The sequence below is a fragment of the Dermacentor albipictus genome, chromosome 10 (assembly GCF_038994185.2).
Source record: "Dermacentor albipictus isolate Rhodes 1998 colony chromosome 10, USDA_Dalb.pri_finalv2, whole genome shotgun sequence".
NCBI lineage: Eukaryota > Metazoa > Arthropoda > Arachnida > Ixodida > Ixodidae > Dermacentor > Dermacentor albipictus.
In genome coordinates, this window is record NC_091830.1 from 55,555,438 (window position 1) to 55,576,843 (window position 21,406).

Below are 21,406 nucleotides of genomic sequence, written 5' to 3' on the forward strand. Positions count from 1 at the left end.
CTTTATGTCTTAGCTCATCTGTTGAAGTAGCGTCCAAATTAGCTTCCCTTACGAATTCATCCCGAAGGCTCAGGACGCGCAAATTCAGTTCGTTAAGACAATGGTCACCTCTGACGCTAGGTCACTTTTTGCAAGCGTTCCTATTCATGGTAAAAACGACGTACAGTGCGAAAGACAAGGACTGCGAGAGCCGACATACACTGCGCTGACTTTCAACAATATTTTACTGCGTTCTAACATCATGTTTATGTATTCAAGAGGGGGCATACACAGAAAATGAAAGTTAGTCACAATGGGTGGTCTAGCAGATATTCATTGTACTAAGAACATGGTTACTTGAAAAAAAAACGAACATTACAATTTCCGTTTGCAGCGATGCATGACTTCACAAGGGGTCAGAGCGTTGGAAGGGGCAGTAACGCAGACAATACCCAGTTTTCTGATGAAATCAGCTTCTATAATTTCCCACGTGAGCTGTGAACTGTGTTTCGCTAAAACCTCCGTATCTTGAAAGAAGGGCACACAGCCTGAGTCCCCACAATGGGGTGCCAAAGTGGCCTTCAACAGTATTATGGACGTTGATATTGTGCTCTCTTAAACGATCGTTTAAGTACCTGCCTGTCCGTCCAACATATTTATTGCCGCGAAACAGGGGAATCTGGTAAACCACATCCGTTTGGCATCATTTCCACAGAGACGGCACCCACAGACTGACCGGGGGAAATCGATAGTCGCCTTTTCCTGTGTGGCTCTGCACTCTTCTTCCTCCCCCATTTTTCTCTCTGGTCTTTTACTCAATGCTGGATATGATACTGCCATTTTGATGGTCGGCTAGCTAACCCTAATACGGCTGAAACCATCTAGATCAGTACTCCTGTGTTCGCTATCTCAAAAGACTAATGCAACATAAGAACACATAATTTAAAAGTTCAGTTTGGCCATTCTTTTCGTATATCCTTGGAGAGAAAAGATAGCTAGTCTGCGTCTCGGTTAGATGTACTTTTAGTTTATTGCCACGAGGAATTGTCACCATAAGACACGCTTATCGGACATCTCGCCGCTGCCTTCAGAACGCCGTAAACGATGAACGAGCCAGTACAAAGACATTCCAGAATTTTCCTGCCCCTTATACCGGAATACACTCGAATGCCTTTCTCATCTAGGTAACTGTGGTAATAGGTGATATGCAATTCAAAGCAACCATGTAAGTCGTCATCTAATAAAGGAATTCGAGAACAACAGTATTCGCAACTCACTCGCTCTCTACAGCGTGTTTCTACGAAAAATTTGAATCTCTTTAAACCGTGCCATCATGAAATAAGGGGGAACGTTCCTACGCAATTAGTGGCAACCGCCACGGGGTGGCGGGTGACACTTGGCAATTAGTCGCTAATTAAAAATGATTCATTATTAATGTTTAAAGGTGAATTTCAAAAGGCTCACTTTTATTGCGAGTTATAAACAAGCTCTCCGTAAACGCCACACCAAATTTGGGACATTGAAAAATGCAGCTACCCGCTGAACTGTGGCCCGACACTTTACGACAATCAGATCGCGCGAAACTGACTACGGAGGACTGCAGCGAGCGCAAAGCCGCACCCTTGCAAGTAACCTAGCAACAGGCAGCCAGCACTCTGGGGCAGCTATAAGTACAGGACCGCGGCGCGTTAGTTGGTGGCTGCTGGTTGGCGCGACTAGAGCGAAGCTTTCGAGGAGCTGCTCTTGAGCTTGCTGCATCCTTGAGGAGCTGCTGTTGAGCTTGCTGCATCCTCTTAGATTGTGTTCGGCGCCCTCTAACAGCAAAAACTCGTCATGCCACAAGTAAGCGGGGAAGTGCATTATCCGTATCCAAAGGTTTGCAAGGTTTCTACGGAGAGTTTGCTTGAATTTATCAATTGACATGTTTTCAGTTGAAAAAGGGGTTTCTGTTTTCTGCATTCCTAATTCCGGCAAGAAGTATTATTCTGCAAAGAAAAGCTTTTTCCTCAAGCCTACCCGAGTGACGCGTGTGTTAGGATAAGGCATCTGTTTGTCTAGAAAGAAGATAAAACACAGTATTGCTAAATACATGGTGTAGCTTCTTGTGTCAGACATTTTTTATCTTGGCTAACGAATGTGCCCCGCGACAACTCGAAACTGTTATTCTTACATTTATTACAGCTGCTGCAGTTGGCCAGCTGCTCGCACTATTTTCTGGATTGGTGCGTCAGAACACCTTCGTTGTTGTCATCAACGTGGAGCCTACCTATATCTCTAAAAGAAAAGTCGTGTTTACCAATCAGTTCGGTATGGCGTATTTCTGTATTGGAGCATTCTTTTACGTCGCCGAACTTGTGGCTTTCTGCATTTCTGGTGGCTCGGATACACCCACTCCAAAACCAGCAATCAAGGAGAAGTGGAATGACCTTGCCGAAGCACTACAGCTGGTATGTATATGTCATCTATAGCTATATTGTTCCTTTTCATCAAGATTCTTACGATTCTAACCGCTACCTTTACACTCCGTATGCTGCAATAAAATATAGTCACATTACTCTATATATATGACAAAGACTATTAGGTTAATTGAATAAAAGCAGACAGGTCTGGTCTTGCATCTCGACTGAGAGTGCATTTTCGTCGTCGTCAGCCTCAGCTTCCGCAGAAATGGCAAACCCACTACGCAGGCAACTGTTATGCTCGTAGCATTACCCCCTTCCGGAAAGCATCGCCTCCATGCTTCAATTGCGAAACAATGGAAGAAATACCAAAGTGTCTACACGGCAACACTGCTAAAATTTGTGAAGAGGAAAGTGTCACAAAATAGGGATGAAAGAGAGCGTAAGTGAGAACGGCCTCGCCAAGGTGAGTGGTGCAGTTTCATCCTGGAAACATGGACAATATTCGTAGGCTACACGCGACGGGATCGCCGACTCGTGGCTTCAGAGAGCACTTCGTAGTTTACCTCGCTGAGGCAACGGAGGACACTGTAGGGGCCGATGTAGTGGCGCAGTAACTTTTACGACCAGCCACGTTGGCGAATCAAGTTCCATACCCGAACTTGAACACCAGGTTGGTAGAAAACCTCGCGATGGCGAGCCTTATACCTCTGGGAGTCGATGGATTGCGTATTCTGGATTTTCTCGCATGCAAGCGTGCGAGCTGCGTCTGCGAGTAGGGCTAATTGCTCCGCGTCAATGGAAATGTCGTATATTTCGGGTAGGAGCATGGCGTTTAGCACGGTAGTTGCCTCACGGCCATGGAGCAAACGGAAAGGCATTAACCCAGTAGTTTCTTCAACAAAAGTGTTGTATGCGTATGTAATTTAAGGCAAAACATCGTCCCAGTTGTGTTCGCTGTCAGCAAACATGGAAAGCATGTCAGTGATTGTCTTATTTCACCATCATCGTCAGCCTCGTTAGGTCCGCTGCAGGGCAAAGGCCTCTCCCATATTTCTCGAACTACACCGGTCATGTACTAATTGTGGCCATGTTGTCCCTGCAAACTTCTTAATCTCATCCGCCCACCTAACTTTCTGCCACCCCCTGCTACGCTTCCCTTCTCTTGGAATCAAGTCCGTAGCCCTTAATGACCATCGGTTATCGTCCCTCCTCATTACATGTCCTGCCCATGCCCATTTTTTTCTTGATTTCAACTAAGATGTCATTAACTCACGTTTGTTGCCTCACCCAATCTGCTCTTTTCTTATCCCTTAACGTTACACCCATCATTATTCTTTCCATAGCTCGTTGCGTCGTCCTCAATTTAAGCAGAAGCCTTTTCGTAAGCCTCCAGGCTTCTGCTCCATAAGTGAGTACCGGTAAGACACAGCTGGTATATACTTTTCTCTTGAAGGATAGTGACAACCTGCTGTTGCTGATTTGAGACGGGCTGCCAAACGCATCCCAGCCCATTCTTATTCTTCTGATTATTTTCAGTCTCATGATACGGATCCGCGGTCACCACCTGCCCTAAGTATATGTATTCCCTTACTACTTCTAGTGCCTCGCTCCCTATAGTAATCTGCGGTTCTGTTCCGAGAGCGTTAAACATTACTTTAGTTTACTGCAGAATAATTTTTAGACCCACCCTTCTGCTTTGCCTCTCCAAGTCAGTGAGCATGCATTGGAATTGGTGCCCTGAATTACTAAGCAAGGCAATATCATAACCGACTCGCAAGTTACTAAGTTATTCTTCATTAACTCTTATGCCCAATTCTTCCTACTCTCGGTCTCTGAATACCTCCTGTACACACGCCGTGAATAGCATCTCCCTGCCTGATGCCTTTCTTTATTGGAACTTGTTGCTTTCTTTAGGAAGGACTAAAGTGGCTGAGGAACCACTATAGATATCTTTCAGCATTTTTAAATATGGCTCCTCTACAGCCTTATTCCGTAATGCATCTATGACTGCTGAGGTTTCGACTGAATCAAACGCTTTTTCGTACTCAATGAAAGCTATATATAAGGGTTGGTTACCTTCCGCACATTTCTCTATCACCTCTTTGATAGTGTGAATATGGTCTATTGTTGAGTAGCGTTTATGGAATCCTGCCTGGTCGTTTTGCTGACAGAAGCCTGAGGTGTTCCTTATCCTATTTGCGACTACTTTAGTAAATAATTTGTTGGCAACGGACAGTAAGCTGATCGGTCTATAATTTTTCAAGTCTTTGGGGTCCCCATTGTTAAGGAATAGGAGTATGTTAGCGTACTTCCAAGATTCGAGTACGCTCGAAGTCATGAGGCAATGCATAGAGGCATTGTGTATACAATACTGTCTCATTGTTTTCTTTGACCAAGAAAAGGCATATAACACACCATGTAGTATTTGTATTCTAAGGGCCTTAGTGGATTTAGAGATTCGAATAGATTTAGAATGTCTAGCTAATTTTATCTCCTACCGAATATTTCAAGTTCGTTTAGGAACGACGCTGTCACGCTTATTCATCCAGGAAAACGGTTTGCCGCAGGGTTGTATAATAAGAACAACATTCTTTGTGGTGAAAATGAACTCAGTTGGTCAGGTAATTCAATCCTCTGTAATATGTTGATGATCTACAAATTGCGTGTCGTGCATGGAACTTGGCAACTTGCGAACGCCAATTTCAAAGAACGTTAAACAAACTCACGCAGTGGGCATCTGAAAACCGTTTTGCTTCCCAACTCAAAAACATTATTATTGTTGTCTATTCACAAAAAAGGCCTGAAACCAGATCTCATCGTTAATCTACAGGAAGCCACCCTGCAGGTAAAAGAAGAACACAAGTTTCTGGGTGTTCAGTTTGATAAAAAGTTGAATTTCCCGCACACATAAATAACCCTAATACTAAACCGAACAATGCGCTTGACATCCTCAAATTCCTGTCCCGGAAGCACTGGGGCTTGGGCGCGAAATGCTTTCGACGCATCTGCCACACTTTCGTAGCATATTAGACTATGGTAGCATCATGTATGGTGCAGCCAGACAGTCTTACGTCCGGCGAATTGATCCAGTTCATTACCTAGGACTACGGCTGGCAAGTGGTGCTTATAGAACATCACCTGTTATGAGCTCACAGGATGAATCTAATGCGCCTTCTTTACAGCATTGCCAGGGCGCTAATAACTGTTTCCTACATACTCACAATTCAGTCCTCACCACAACACATCTGCTACAAGATTGTTATAGAACGTAACTCGCAATTACACTATACAAATAAAGCGAAAATGATTAGACATCTCTTTGTACGCTATGAGGAATACTGTGCTGATTGCTAAATTCCTTGCGGTTGCTAAACGGCCACAACGACTACCCCTGTGGGGCTAATTTATGCAGTTATGCGATTGGGCATTCGTACCTCCAAAGTAAAATCACATCCCACATGAACACATCCACCAGAATTCCGTGCTCTTCAAGACAAATAGCAGATTACATGAACTATTACATTGATGGCTCTAAAACGAAAGAATACGTGGGCGTGGCGGCCTTGACAAAGACAAAACTGGGAAAGAAATATTCGATTGCCCCAACATGCCTCTGTTCCCACAACTGAAGTCTACGTAATATGGGCTGTGGTTAAAAAGACCATCGATGAAAAACGCGGAAACATAATCATATACACTGATTCATTAAGCACGCTGTATGCACTCCACATAAAATCCGAATGTGAGCCCCTGATAGGCGATAATTTAAACATGGTAACATCAAACCAATACGATGTCATGTTGGTATACCAAGTAACAAAACAGCAGATAGCTGTGCATCAATGGCAGCCCACCAATACATAACACAACACTTCCAAGTAAGGATAGTATCACTGCGATTAGGGAGGCCTTGTTGTCAAAATGGCAACGAGAACGGGATATTGTACACGCTACAAGCTACATCTTACTAAACGCGTAATTGGCGAGTGGTAGTCATGCACCCACAAGCAACGGTTCTATTAGGTGATGCTGTGTAGACTTCGGATTGGACAGACACATCTGACCCAAAATTTTCTCCTCCAAAAAGAAACGCCGCTGACTTGTGAAAAATGCAATGAACGTGTTACAGTAATATATATCCTTATAGTATTCCCAGACTTTGTAACACAGTCTCAAGGTTTTACACAACCTATATAATTCACATATACCTTCACACCCTGTCCTAATCTTGGCAGATGACGCGCTAGTGACATTTACTAACATGTTTGACTTTTTAGACTAGTGGTTATTTACATCCACTATGTTGCAAGGCAGTTGAATGTTTATTTTTTTATTTTGACAGAAAAAGAAATACAGAGAATCTCTGTCAAAGAGGCTGACAAAAAGGCACGAATCCTTGACTAAGTGTCACTCCCCTTCCTCGACCCGTTGCCAGTGCACAAATTACTCAAATATACAGGGCAATCATGGTACACAAAGTGGATACATACACAAAACAATGAAAGTACATGATATAAGTAACATAAATACTGAATGCGATTAGTGTGCAAAAGAATGAACAGACCTGAAGCGACAGCAAATAGCTAGTCACTCTTTTTTGAAAGTGCTTAGGGACTGTGATTCATTTATTATAGTGAGTAAGCCAGGGTGATAATTAAGAAAATCTGCAACTATGAATGTCTACTTTTGCATGCCGTAATTGGTACGGATCTTCCCTTTGTTGTAAGTTAATTGCCTTGTGTTGTATTTATATACATTCGAGAGATATGCTTTAAAAAAGGCGCTTTCATTGAGTCTTACCTCTTTAAATATTGGAACGGCTGTTCTTTCGTTAATAAGGTTTTCTAATGTTAAAATAGAATTCTTCTTGAAAAGCGGAGTGCTGTGGCTTCTATACGGCGCATTCTCAATTACCTGAAACATGCGTTTCTGCAAGGTTAGTAAACTATGGATGTTGGTTTTCGTCGTGGTACACCAGACAGACAAACAATATTGGAGGCGCGAATGCACTAGGCTATAGTATAATTGTTTTTTATACTAAAATGTAGTAGCCCCTTTCATTTAATATTAACACCGATGGATCTCGACATGCTGGTTTTAATGTTGCCGACATGCCTGGACCAGTTTAAGTTTTCTTCAAACGTAACACCAAGGAACCTCTGGGACGTACAACGTATAATGACTTCATCACATAATTGTGATACTAAGCTATTATCAATACCCTTGTTACGAGGTCGAAAAATAATGCAATTTGTTTTTAAGTGTTCAATTCCTATTTATTTGCTCTAAGCCAGTCTGAAAGATTACTGAGCCAAATATTTGCTTCTTGCTGGAGAGTAAGCAAGTTTCCATCAGAAAAGAGGATATTAGTGTCATGAGCATACATGATTATGTCAGATGTTAGTGGCACGTTTGTGATATCATTAATGTATAATAAAAACAGAAGTGGCCCTAGGATGGACCCCTGCGGAACACCGTATTTGATTTCACCCATTGCTGACATTGAATGACAAATGTGCGTGCATTGCAATCGGTTAAGTGCAGTTCCCCTAATGCCGTACTCATTTAACTTTTGTGACAAGATATCGTGTTTAATGGAATCAAATGCCTTTTTAAAGTCAAGAAATATTCCTATTGTGTACAGTTTGTCATCAAAGTTATTTTTTCTTTGATCTTGAGCAACTCTATTTCAGTACATTGGTGTTTTCGGAAACCATATTAGTTTTCTCTTATAATATCATTTTCAGTACAGAAATTTAAAATTATTTAGCTAATGACCTGCTCTACTATTTTGGAAAAGATTGGGAGAACTGCAATCGGTCTATAGTTTTTCACGTCATTCTTGTCTCCCACTTTAAGAACTACCGATACCCGTGGAATCTTTAATTCATCGGGGAATGCGCCAGTGCACAAAATTAAATTGCATATGTGTGACATTACTTTACGAATATGCAGCGCGCCACATGTTTTATTGCTTCTACCTTTATGCCATCCACACCACATGCTGTGGAATTCTTTTACTTCACAAATGAGCTACTCATTTCCGCCTCAACTGTTGGTGGAAGAAATAGGAATCTGCTCATACTACATGGAATATAAGACCTGCAAGTTGGGCTATCAGCATCAAACGTATCAGACACGCCACATTGGAAGAAATGCTGATTAATCTTATCGGCCAGTGCAGTCCCTGTGAAAGGTACGCCTTTATCCATAACTTCAAAAACAGGATTACGGTCACTGTTCGGAAGCAGATCAATCAATGTTTTCCAAACTTTTTTTGGATCATTAAGAATATGAGTGAACTTAATCTCACAATACCTCTCCCTTGCCAGCTTTATATTACGGCCCAATTTATTACTGACCGTTTTGTATTTCAATAAGTATGCTGGTTACCTTGTCTTTATAAAAGTAGCGAATAGTCTATAGCGTTCCTTTATGGGTGTCAACTTACGGTTTCCTGCATTTCTTGCTACTTCTAGCTTCTCTTAGAGGGAAAGCTTTGTGATAAAGGTCTTTGATTATTCTGAGAAAACGAGTCAATGCCTTGACAAGATCCGTCAATGCGTATATTTCGGACTATTCCGCTTTGCTGACTGACGCTTCAAGATCTACAATCGTGTTCCTGGTTATCTATCTGTACTGTGAGCGCATGTCACTTTTGCGCTGTCGGCAAACTTTCGTCTCACGTGTAAAAAACAGGAAAGTTGGCATGTGATCACTTACATCAGAGATGAGGAGACCCGACAGTAATCAAATTAATCGCGTTGTTAAACACAAGTTAAGTAGGCTTTCAGAACTGTTCGTCACCCTGGTTGGAACATTAATAACATTTTCGTAGCCAAACGAAAAGAAAACATCCAGAAACGCTTGTTTTGATCGGTCTATTGAAAGCAGGTTAATAGTAAAATCGCCCATTACAATGAGGGGGGGTGCCAAGCTGTGTACAAAAATCCAACATACATTCAATGAAATCTAATAGCGTGGATACAACACCGGATGGAGGCCTCTAAATAACCACAATTATAGTATTCGCACACTTAATCTTGAGGGATTCATAGTGCTTGTGAATTACAGAAAACTCAGAAATTACATCAAAGCATAGATCGTGTTTCACGTAAATAGCTACACCACCCTTTCTTATGTTTTCTGGACAGTGAAGAACATTTATAGCCTGATAAGTGTACAGCATCGTACTCGTCGCGGGACCAAGTCTTTGAGAACGCTAAAATATCAAATTCATGCTGTAATTCACGTAGAAGCATGCAGACAGATTCGTGTTTGCTTTTTAAAATTTGTGCATTCAAATGAAACAAAGACATCTGATTTCTATCACGCATCTCTCTGCTCTGTCTCAAGGAAAGCTTGTCGTAATACTTGCTTTCCTGAGAAGGGATCGCCATATTGAAGAACGCGCATACAAAACTACACTTCCTGATTATCTTATTCTGTCAAGTTCATCCATTGTGATAATCCTGATGACCCGATCATGAGGACCATGACGCACGAAGAATTCTCCATTCTTGTGCCAGGCGAACTTGCACTCCCTCTCAGCCGTCCGCGTCTTCATCTGCCAGAAAAGCTTTTTGTTCTGTGCTGTGAAATTTTCATTCAGGTAAATTTTTGATTTTGATTTTCTCAGTTGCGTTTTTTTTCCGAGCCAAGCATCTCTGGTCGCGCGAGAAGTGAAGTGAACGAAGATAGGTGGGACTTTTTCTGATTTTCCTTTACCGATTGTTTCATTTTCAACGTCAACCTAGTCAGCCCTGACTTTCCACGGAATGTGGCGGACGGCTTCAATGTCCTGTTTCGAAAGTTGTGGAAGCTCGAGATCATCCGCTAAACAGTTAAACTTTTTTTGCAAGTTTTCATCGACATGATGCGGCAGACCATGCGCTTCCAAATGCAGGCGTCTGCCGTACTGATCAATGTCATTCAAGTCTTTCCTGAGTTTGTTGATTTCTGGCTCTTTTACCTTGATCTTAAGTTTTTCCACACGCTTTCCAAGGCCTGCAATGTCTGTATTTTGCTCCTTCATCTCAAGGATGACCTCATCATATTTTGTAGCCATTTCCTGCATAGCCTGTTTAACGCTTGTCACCGTTTCCTTTATTTCTTCCAGAGCATCTATCTTGACTTCCAATTTAAGCAGCACAGCAACTTTGCGGTTTATTTCTGAAATCTTGATTTTTCGGTTCAATTCTGGTCCTTCGTCGTCATTTGCTGTGCTCGGACCGCTTCTGGTCTTGCCTGTTTTGCATGTGGCGCACTTCCAGGATTTCAAGGCGGTTTCGGATCGTTTTTGGTGCGTACTTAATGTTACTCCCGAGCAAGTGCCCGCATGATTACTAAAATCACATTCACAGCTTGATAGGTATGGCTCATCGTCATGAAGCAGTTTTTGGCAAACAAGACAGTCCGACATGATTTAGTTGTCACGTCGAAAAACATGACCACTCGGCAGCAGTGGTAGCACTAGACCATACGAGTACAGGTTGAAAAACAACCAACTTGTGAAGAAAGATGATGCTTGCTCAGGATGAGAGCAGCAAGACCGAGTGAAGCTTCTGCTGCCGAGTGTGTGCGCGTGCTTGCAGGATGTCAGCGTCCTTTTGTAGAAGCTTGCGCTGACGTAAGAAGCTGGTTCTTTCTTGGAGCCAATGGCACTCTTCTAGGTCACGGGATGCGCCGGGCTCTTGCCTGGTATGTGACGCATCTGTTCCTGTGAAGAAAGATGATGCTTGCTCAGAATCAGAGTAGCAAGACCGAGTGAAGTCACTGCTTTGATGTTGCGCTGCGTTGCGGACTTGTGACTTGCGCAGCATGGCCTGAGTAGCCTTTGCGCTATTAAACCCCCACTAACAAACCAACAAACTGATAATAAAAATATTTTTTCCTAATACATGGTTAGTCTTTTGGGGGCACTAGGAAATGCGAATAGAGGTCATTGCATTCGAGCGCGGCAGTATAGTGGCAATGCTGCCTGAAACAAAGAAGGGATGCTCGAATTGTGCTTAATGACATTGGTATACCGTGCGCATCGAAATTAGCTAATGAATATGAGGGGCCACCGTATTTCCCTGGTTAATACGCAGGGCAGATGCGTCAGAGAACTCCCAATTTAGGCGCGGGCTCTACCGATGTCTCTGACACATAAAATAAGTCAAACCACGGCTTAAGGAGCACATCTGCCTGGTTTGCTTCAGTTTTAGGGTGTGCTTTTGTATTGTATAACCTCACATCTTCTCCGCCGGAGCTACAAATCGCTACAACTACTGCAATACAGCACATATGGCATAACCTCGCCGACGCAATATTTCGTAAAATTTTTTCAGGAAGATTTATAATTCTCATATTTTCTCTGTACAGATAGTAAATCGTCACGCATTAAATCAAAAATCAGATTTTTGAAGACCGTCATGATCAAACAGTTACACTTTGCGTTTCTTCATGTTGTTAGCATCGGGTCTTTTGCTTTAAAACTCTACAATATCCCAAAATATTTAAAAATGAGCTGTTTCTTTTAGGCAGCTAAACTCACCACATCAATTAGTCTCGATAAGCCCATCACTCATCTAAAATTTCCTAAATAAATGTTTTTTCATGGCACTGTGCTAAATGGGGGATCTGCTACTTACAGCAAGCTTTCTCTAAAATATTCTTCTCCTTCACTATTTTCCAATAATCGCGTAATATCACTTCGTTTCATCATTTATCAGCATCTCAGTTACATTGGGAGGCTGAAGAATGCGAGTTTGGATGCGTTCCTGATACCGCACGAGACAGAAATTGTGATTTGACAGTTCATATTATATGTACACGGGATATGTCACCTTTTGGTGACATACCAATTTGTTACGCAAGCATCTTTTATGCCAGTACGAAAAAAACTATAGGGGCCGTTTTTGAATCGTAGTAGGTGTAATACCGCTAATTTCAAGAGCCACCCAAGATAGAAGTTGCCATGTTGCCGCACATAGTGCAATTTTCTTTGGAACTGTGAGAAACTGCAAACAGTTGCATTGAGGATGCACTAAAGTACATTAGCATGTTTACGTTGCTTCGCGTCTGCAGTATCTGCACAGAGGGTCATGACGGATACAGAACTTAAATTTCTAAATGTATATTTTAAAGAGTTTTGGACACTTGAGTTAATGGGTCTGGTACACGTTAGTGAATAACGCTATCAAGTTGCTGCACTTCTAACGTCTGCACGCATATTAAAATTAAATAGCGTGATAATAATCATGAGAGCAGCAATCTAGAAATAAAGTGTTACATAGACACTGTTTCGATGCCAGCAGGCATAGTGGCAAGTATTTATTTTTCTTTGCTCACTCATATGGTTAACCACCCAAATTTTCAATGCTCTCTCCGTCGCTTTCATATTCGCACAGTTTATCGAGAGATCTTGCTCCCACGTTTCAAACAATTTAGAAATGCTTACTCTAATGTCAACACCTCCGGATTCAACCTATCCATGCAAATCTGATATCATCAAAAACAAGTATCGCATGGGTGACACAAAAGTATATCTTAATAGGTCTTACATGGATAACCACCAGAGGTATGCGGTCTGTGTTTCGCTATTATAAGTCTTGTCGCAGTTTTGTACGCATCTTTCTTCATGTCTTTCTCACACAGGTTGACAAGCACTGGGATAATGCCACATTGAAGTTGAATGCTACAAGAAGTATTAGCCAGATATGGATTGAAAGTGGCAGTGACGCATATTCAGGTAATTATGTGACCCGTTCGAGAATCGTTCTACCTAATGAATATAGCGAACAGTTTGCGTCCGTGCTATGGCGGCGGCTACATATCAAAGCAATTTTCACGAGAAAAGAGATTACGCTTCTAGGCATCTTCGACCGGTGCTCCTTTTCACTAGGAAATCTCTAGAGCACTCAAGTCAGGAACTACAAGAAGACCAGCGAATGACACCAACCTCCAAGGAACAAAAATAAATTCTCGCTTGACCACACCAGCACAAGTATATCTTGCCCTTTATGTCACTACCTTAGGGCTATACATTAAAATATCTCCGTACCTGTCGGGCTATTCTGTCATCCACCTGCGGTGTGTCCTGGCAAGATTCGAAAAACGATGTGGAGAGGGAACCTCGTTCATTATTTAGATGTTACAAGTGTGCTGACTTACTGGGACATTTGTGAAGTATGTGAGCAACGTCCAGATCGTCTTGACCAGATTGAGAAATGGGAGAAAATACAACTTTCAAGATCCAGTGTCAGTGATTTGTATAAGCTGTTTTCCTGCATATTTAATGCACAGTAGTGTTTGAGTCTTTTTAGCGATGTCCAAACGTAAATCCACATACCACCATATTAAGTATAAGATGAATCTTGTGCTTTGCGTGTCTATAATTTATGCGCGTAAAATACCCCTAATACGACCTGCACGTCATCAAGGAGTCTGCAGTTAAAAACACCAACCACATGTAATACCGATGTGAGGGCTGGCAGGACGCCTCACCGGCCGTTGCTCTACAAAACCCCTGGCCATGGGCTTCCAGCCTATGCGGCCGTATTTTAATGAGGGTTAAATGCAAAAACGTTTGCGAAAGGTGCCTTGGGCTCCCGATAAAGAACTACGGATGGTCATAATTATTCAGGAGTCCAAAACTGCGGCGTGCATTACGACAAAAACGCGGTTCTGGCGCACAAAACCTCTGAATTTATTCTTACGGACGCCTAGAGTTACAAATTCAAATCAGGTAACTGTCGGTGCTGCTGTAAAAAAGGACACATAAAGATGGCATAGCTCACAAAGAACACGAAGGTCCCGGCATCGTGTTCGAATATTCAGCGCCGAACGGACAATGTCACCACATCTTCGGTAGCCGAAGACGTTTTTGATGGTTGACAGTGCTGCGGGCGCTTTGCGTCGACCGGTGAAGGTCCATACCACAAACTTATGGTGACATTTAAACATAAACTGTAAACCGACGCAATGCTAAATATGCTATTCGGCAACACGCTCCCTGGTCAGTGAGACCACTTAAGTACAAAACTTCTGGAGTGGTTTAAGGACTCTCTGCATTCGCTTCATTGGCTCAGCAAATATTCTAGGTCCGATTGAAGTTTCACGACTACATCTTGATCATGTTAACGTTTATTGGCGTGAACTTTTCATATTTAACAGTTAAAGGAATGACACGTTTTAATGTTATACATTATACCATCACTTTACCTTTACGTTGCAAACTGGAAACAGCCGTGTAAATTATAGGCTTCAAATAAACTTGAGGCATCATCGAGGTGCAAGATGGGATCGCTTGCAGAACGCAGTCGGAGTGAGTGAGGCGGCACAATTGTGTGGTGTTTACGCCTTATGCCATATATTTTCTCACGTTTTATGCACTTTATTTTGGGCGCAAGTGCGCAAACAACAAATAGATTTGAGGTGGTATTTGCGGTTAGGAAAGGAAGGCATGTTTCCATGGCGGCAATTGTACAGAAGCCTCCCAGTGATGAATTGTGGCCAAAAAGAGCCGCAGAACAATAGTGAATGCTTAATCCATCGCCCATGTGTTCAAGGCTGACCATCTGATACCGGTATGTTACTCTCAAATACGAAACATTGCCATTATTAGCGCTGTGCGATCTCTTAAACTTTTACTTTCTCGAGGAACTGCTGACAAAGCATTCCAGCTTTGGTTTCAGGTAGTTCATTTCGGAAAGGACTGAAATGCTCAACATGAGTAAGTAGTGCCTTTAGTGACGCCTCATCTAACCGGATTCATACATCGCCCATTCACTCCGTCTCACACCAGGATCGTCATGGCGCTGGCGTCCGTATAGTGAAAGTATTTCCTCGCAGTTTTTCCTCATAAAACAGGACGAAGCTGCTAACGTAAAATTTGTTGGCAGGGCTGCTTCCCGTATGGTGTTGCATATGATTCTCAATTATTTATCGCATACAGCAGCCAAACGTTTATTTGATAATTATTGCACAGGATCGGTGTATTTTATTATGTGTAATCTGTAGGCTTCTATTGTGTTCTTTTTTTCACTTTTCTTCTTCTATGAACTAAACTACGCCAAAAAGTACACACACAAAAATCAACAAGTACGTATTACCGCCGTGCATCTGTAAGCGTGTGTTATGGTGCCAAGAATATTGACAAGAACCTTCTTAAGGTTGTGCATAGCAGCTTTTAAAGATTTTGTCTTCGCCGTTTAGGATGCTGTAGTGATTCTCAAATAAGGTGGTGTGATATTGGCTTGTATGCATTTCTACCAGCTTCTCAATGGTAACGGCCTCGGTTGATAATTATGTTATGGTATAGGGCGGGCATCGAATAATTTACTGCACAGGTGTATTGTTCACACCCCGCAACAAGAAGCAAACTGTCTTCTCTTGAAACAAGTCTGATTCGCTGTGTCGAAAGAGGCCATACATTCCTGCTCTGAAAGTTGAGTTCTCTTTGGGAGCGGAATGCGGGGTCACAGCAGAGCTTCGGCCCTTTCTCTGGGGGCCACGCTTGTGAAGATGCGTCTGCTGGGGAAAAAGTATCTTGTCACTGCGCACTCACTGTCCTTTACATATGCCTAGCTGGCGACGTATTCAAAGGCGAAATAAAAATTGCGAAGTTTGCCATCACAGTTCCAGTTGTTGAATGTAGCGACCTATTCATATTTTTCCCGCCACCGTTCTGGGTCTTGAAGCGATTATCCGCAGGAGCTTGATGGGCCCCTGGGCTGCCGCAGCACGATCGTTGTAGACAACACAATCTCTGTGGTGTTCATCATCTTCTTGGTCGCCTGCACACACACAGGCAGGCGAATTAATCTTCTGGTCGCCTGCACACTGCACACAGGCAGCATTCCTTGCAGCTAGCGCCTAAAGCACTGGGCAGTAGTAAAGTTGGCCCTGCCTTCATGGTAGCATCTCACTGTGCAAAGCGAAGAAGCACCTGAACTAAACTTCACGTTGTAGTGATGGTGAAGAAGCACACATTAGTGAAAGTGTTGGTAACAAATTCGACGCTTTATTGGGCTATCTTGGGCCCAGAAAGAGAGGTGACAATAAAACTACAATACAATCGGCGAGCACAATTTTCAACTTTTCGACAACACAAATCGTTTCTGTGCGTATCACGCGTCGGCTAATAGTACATCACTCGTTGTACATTCAAGTGTAATAGCTGGTACTCGCATGACGTCTATCATGTACAACACCACTGACGGTATCCGTGTACTCTGATTACAGAAAGGTCGGTCGCAAAATACACATAGGGTAGTGTTGGCGATAACAATTGAAACAGCTGCGATACAGAAAGGCGGGTCTTGCGCTCTTCGATAACGTTTGTGGCTTGGTGCTTGGCTTGGAGCAAAAAACTCTCTCTCTCTCTCTCTCTCTATATATATATATATATATATATATATATATATATATATATATATATATATATAGATATATATATATATATATATATACAGTGTCCTGCATATTTATCCGCGTGTGTTCAAAAAAGATTTGGCATTCACCGTTGCATATTCTTGCTCACATTTTGTTTTCTGTTTTGTTTAGTATAGCACTTGGCACGATTAGTGGTCTATGTTTTTTTCAGACAAAAATTAGAAACTGTTTTCGCTTATGGGAGAAATGGCGTCTGAAAAGTCGGCCCTGGCACAGCCTTGTGTCGCCGCATGCCGGTTGCAGCAGGAAGGAGCTGCTTCGCAGATGAAACGGCGTCTTGAACATGGGCGTTTACGTGGCAGCAGCTCTTTCCTGCTGCTGACGGCAGGTGGCGACAGAAGTCTGCACCAGGGCCGGCTTTTCAGACGTCATTTTATCCATAGACGAAAAGAGTTTCTCATATTTATTTTAAAACACGGGCAACCAATCGAGCCAAATGTTATACTAAACGAAGCAGGCAACAAAATGCGATCGTGCGGCAAAATGTGAGCAGGAACACTGCAGCGATGAGTGCAATATTTGTTTTTGAACACACGCGGCCAAATAGTCAGCACACTGTATATATATATATATATATATATATATATATATATATATATATATATAAATATACCGATGCAAATAATAATAAGAGATCCATGTCACAAGGGCATGACTTGTTTGCTGAAGGACGTTATATGATTAGAAGGTATGAAATCGTGTTGAGCCGAGTTAAGTTGCTTTCGCTGCATGTAACCCAGGCTGCGTCACACGCAACATGTGCGACGACATTCCCCGCGTGGCACGATGTATTGTATAACGCCGCTCAGCAGAGCTTGCTTATATTTAGTTACCTATTTATTTAACTGTGTCTTTATTTGTTTAACCCTAGGGCATAAATTATAAACACAAAAACATACAATCGACAATGCAGGTTCTAGCAGCACTTCTAGAAAATAATGTACGAACAAACATGTGAAAGGATATTGGATGGCCCATAAGATGTCCCATAATCTTTGCAATAAATTAAAGCCGATGTATTGGCGTGCCATCCCACGCACACTTACCTAGCTTGTATTCAACATAGCTTCATAAAGGCTTTAGGGTCGGCGGTGCGTTTTTTACTGCTCTTTGATGCGCAGCGAGGCCAGTAGACGGCCTTTCTTGGCACAGTGGATGCTGGTGGTGGCATCAAGATCATATTCGTTGCTTACGTCCAGCAGCACGAGGATAAATGTCACCGCCTTACTTCGCTAAAGCAGTTTGAACACTAATTTGTGTCGTTTCTTGCACGGCCTTGTCGTAGGCACAGGTTTATTATGAAAGGGCTGGATCACACGCCTTGTGTTCGACGTCAAGCTACATTGCTAACGGGTTTCCTTGTTTGTTTTCTTCAGCTGCTCTTCCGCCCGTTTCTTTTTCTTGATTTCAAGTAGGATGTCCTGAACTCGCGTTTGTTCTCTCACCCAATCTGCTCTTTTCTTAACCCTTAACGTTACACATATCATTCTTCTTTCCTTAGCTCGTTGTGTCGTCCTCAATTTCAGTATAATCCTTTTCGTAAGCCTACAGGTTTCTGCGCCGTACGTGAGTACTCGTAAGACACAGCTGTTATACACTTTTCCCTTGAGGCTAATGGCTACCTGCTGTTCACGATCTGAGAATGCCTGCAAAACGCACCCCAGCCCATTGTTATTCTTCTGATTATTTCAGTCTCATGATCGAGATCCCCACTCACTACCTGTTCTAAGTAGATGTATTCCCTTACCACTTCCAGTGCCTCTCTACCTATCGTACACTCCTGTTCTCTTCCGAGTGTGTTAAACATTACTTTAGTATTCTGTAGAATAATTTTGAGACCCACGTTTCTGATTCTCCTCTCCAGGTCAGTGAGCATGCATTGCTGTGGGTCCCCTGAGTTACTAAGCAAAGCAATATCATCAGGGAATCGCAAGTTACGAAGGTGTTGTCCATAAAATCTTGTCCCCAATTCTTCCCAGTTAGGTCTCTGAATACCCCCTGTAAGGACGCTGGGAATAGCATTAGAGAGATCGTATCTACCTGCCTGACGCCTTTCTTTATTGGAATTTTGTTGCTTTCTTTATGGAGGATTACAGTGGCTGTGGAGCCGCTGTAGATATATTTCAGTATTTTTACATATGGCTCGTCTACACCCTGATTCCGTAATGCTTCTATGACTGCTGAGGTTTCGACTGAATCAAACGCTTTCTCCTAACCAATGAAAGCTATATATAAGGGCTGGTTATATTCTGCACATTTCTCTACCACCTGATTGATAGTGTCAATACGGTCTATTCTTGATTATCCTTTACGGAATCCTGCCTGGTCCGTTGGTTGACAGAAATCTAAGGTGTTCCTGATTCTGTTTACTATTGCCGTAGTAAATACATTGTAGGCAACAAACTATTATCTGATCGGTCTATACGTTTTCAAGTCTTTGGCGTCTCCTTACTTATGGATTAGGATAATGTTAGTGGTCTTTCAATATTCCGGTACGCTCGAAGGCAATAGGTATTCGGTATACAGGTTGGCGAGTTTTTCTAGAACAATCTGCCCACCATCCTTCAACAAAGCTGCTCATACCTGATCCTTCCCAGCTACCTTCCCCGTTTGCCTAGCTCCCAAGGCTTTCCTTACATCTGCCGGGGTTACTTGTGGAATTTCAAATTACTCCACACTATTTTGCCTTCCATTATCGTCGTGGATACCATTGGTACTGTATAAATCTCTATAGAACTCCTCAGCCACTTGAACGATCTTATCCATGTTAGTAATGATATTGCCGGCTTTGTCTCTTAACGCGTACATCTGATTCTTGCCTATTCCTAGTTTCTGCTTCACTGCTTTTAGGCTTCCTCCGTTCCTGAGAGTATGCTCAATTCTATCCATATTATACCTCCTAATGTCAGCTATCTTACGCTTGTTGATTACCTTGGAAAGTTCTGCCAGTTCTATTCTAGCTGTAGGTTAAAGGCTTTCATACATTGGCGTTTCTTGATCAGATCTTTCGTTCCCAACGATATCTTACTGGTATCCTGTCTAAAGGAGTTACCACCGACTTCTATTGCAGAAAACTTAATGCTGCCCATAAGATTGTATTCATTGCTTCAGCATTAAGGCGTTCTTCCTGACTTAAAGCCGAATACCTGTTCTGTAGCTTGATCCGGAATTCCTCTTTTTTCCCTCTTACCGCTAACTCATTGATCGGCTTCTTATGCACCGGTTTCTTTCGTTCCCATCTGAAGTCTAGGCTAATTCGAGTTCTTACCATCATATGGTCACTGCACCGCACCTTGCCGAGCACGTCCACATCTTGTATGATGCCAGGGTTAGCACAGATTATAAAGTGTATTTCATTTCTAGTCTCGCCATTCGGGCTCCTCCACGTCCACTTACGGCTATCCCGCTTGCGGAAGAAGGTATCCATTATCCGCATATTATTTTGTTCTGCAAACTCTACTAATAACTCTTCCCTGCTATTCCTAGAGCCTATGCCATATTCCCCCACTGACGTGTATCCAGCCTGCTTCTTGCCTAACCTGGCATTGAACTCACCCATCAGTATAGTGTAGTTTGTTTTTACTTTTCCCATCGCCGATTCCAGGTCTTCATAGGAGCTTTCGACTTCCTGGTCATCATGACTGGATGTAGGGGCGTAGACCTGTATGGTCTTCAATTTGTACCTCTTATTAAATTTCACAAGACTTGCCACCCTCTCGTTAAAGCTATAGAATAACTGTATGTTACCAGCTATATCCTTATTAATCAGGAATCCGACTCCTAGTTCTCGTCTCTCCACTAATCCCCGTACCACCGGACGTGCCCGCTTTTCGGCACTGTATATGCATCTTTCGTCCTCCTAACTTCACTGAGCCCTAGTATATCCCATTTACTGCCCTCTAATTCCTCCAATAACACTTCTAGACTCGCCTCACTAGATAATGTTCTAGCGTTAAACGTTGCCAGGTTCAGACTCCAATGACGGGCTGTCCGGATAGCCTTGTATAGTTGTCGTTAGAGTTACATGCTTCCACGTGTTCAGTGGTTTTTGGGAGGCTTAGTGGCCATACATACGTCTGTTCATGGATAAATCTAAAACTTATTTACCTAAGCAGAAATTACCGGCCCAAAATAGGACCAGACCAAGCAATGAATGTCTTTGAGTGCCAGGGAGAGAATAATTTTACGATGGTTTCTTTTTGCTATAGCAATTAATGACAAATATAACATAGGGATCACGTGCGACGTGCTGATTGAGGCATTTCCTAGACAAGAAAGTGGCAATGTATTTCTAGCTTCCGTAAAGCTTTTTTTAGTAAATATATCGTACAATTACCAATTCCGGTACCGAGTCAAGTTCAATCATTTGCTTTATTGCTTTTTTTTACTGATGCTATAAACGTCCTTCTCAACCAGACTGCTAAAGATTTAATGCTTCCGCCCTGTTTGAATGACCGCGCCTATAAAAAGTGTGAGTTTTGAAGTATTCAAGCTTCCCGTGAGGAAATTATTCTATGCAATATCGCTACAGGATTGAATTCGCTGCCCATCATTATTCACATGAGTGAAATTTCGAGCATCAATAT

At 42.5% G+C, this 21,406-nt stretch overlaps 1 long non-coding RNA gene across 1 annotated transcript in view; it reads left to right on the forward strand.

The window, feature by feature from the left end:
- Nucleotides 1-13,028: 13,028 nt before the first annotated feature.
- LOC139050870 (uncharacterized) overlaps nt 13,029-21,406 on the forward strand; it is a 32,738-nt gene continuing 24,360 nt past the window's right edge. The window contains exon 1 of the long non-coding RNA XR_011509106.1: nt 13,029-13,116. This is a non-coding gene — a long non-coding RNA (uncharacterized lncRNA). The remainder of the gene's footprint in view (nt 13,117-21,406) is intronic.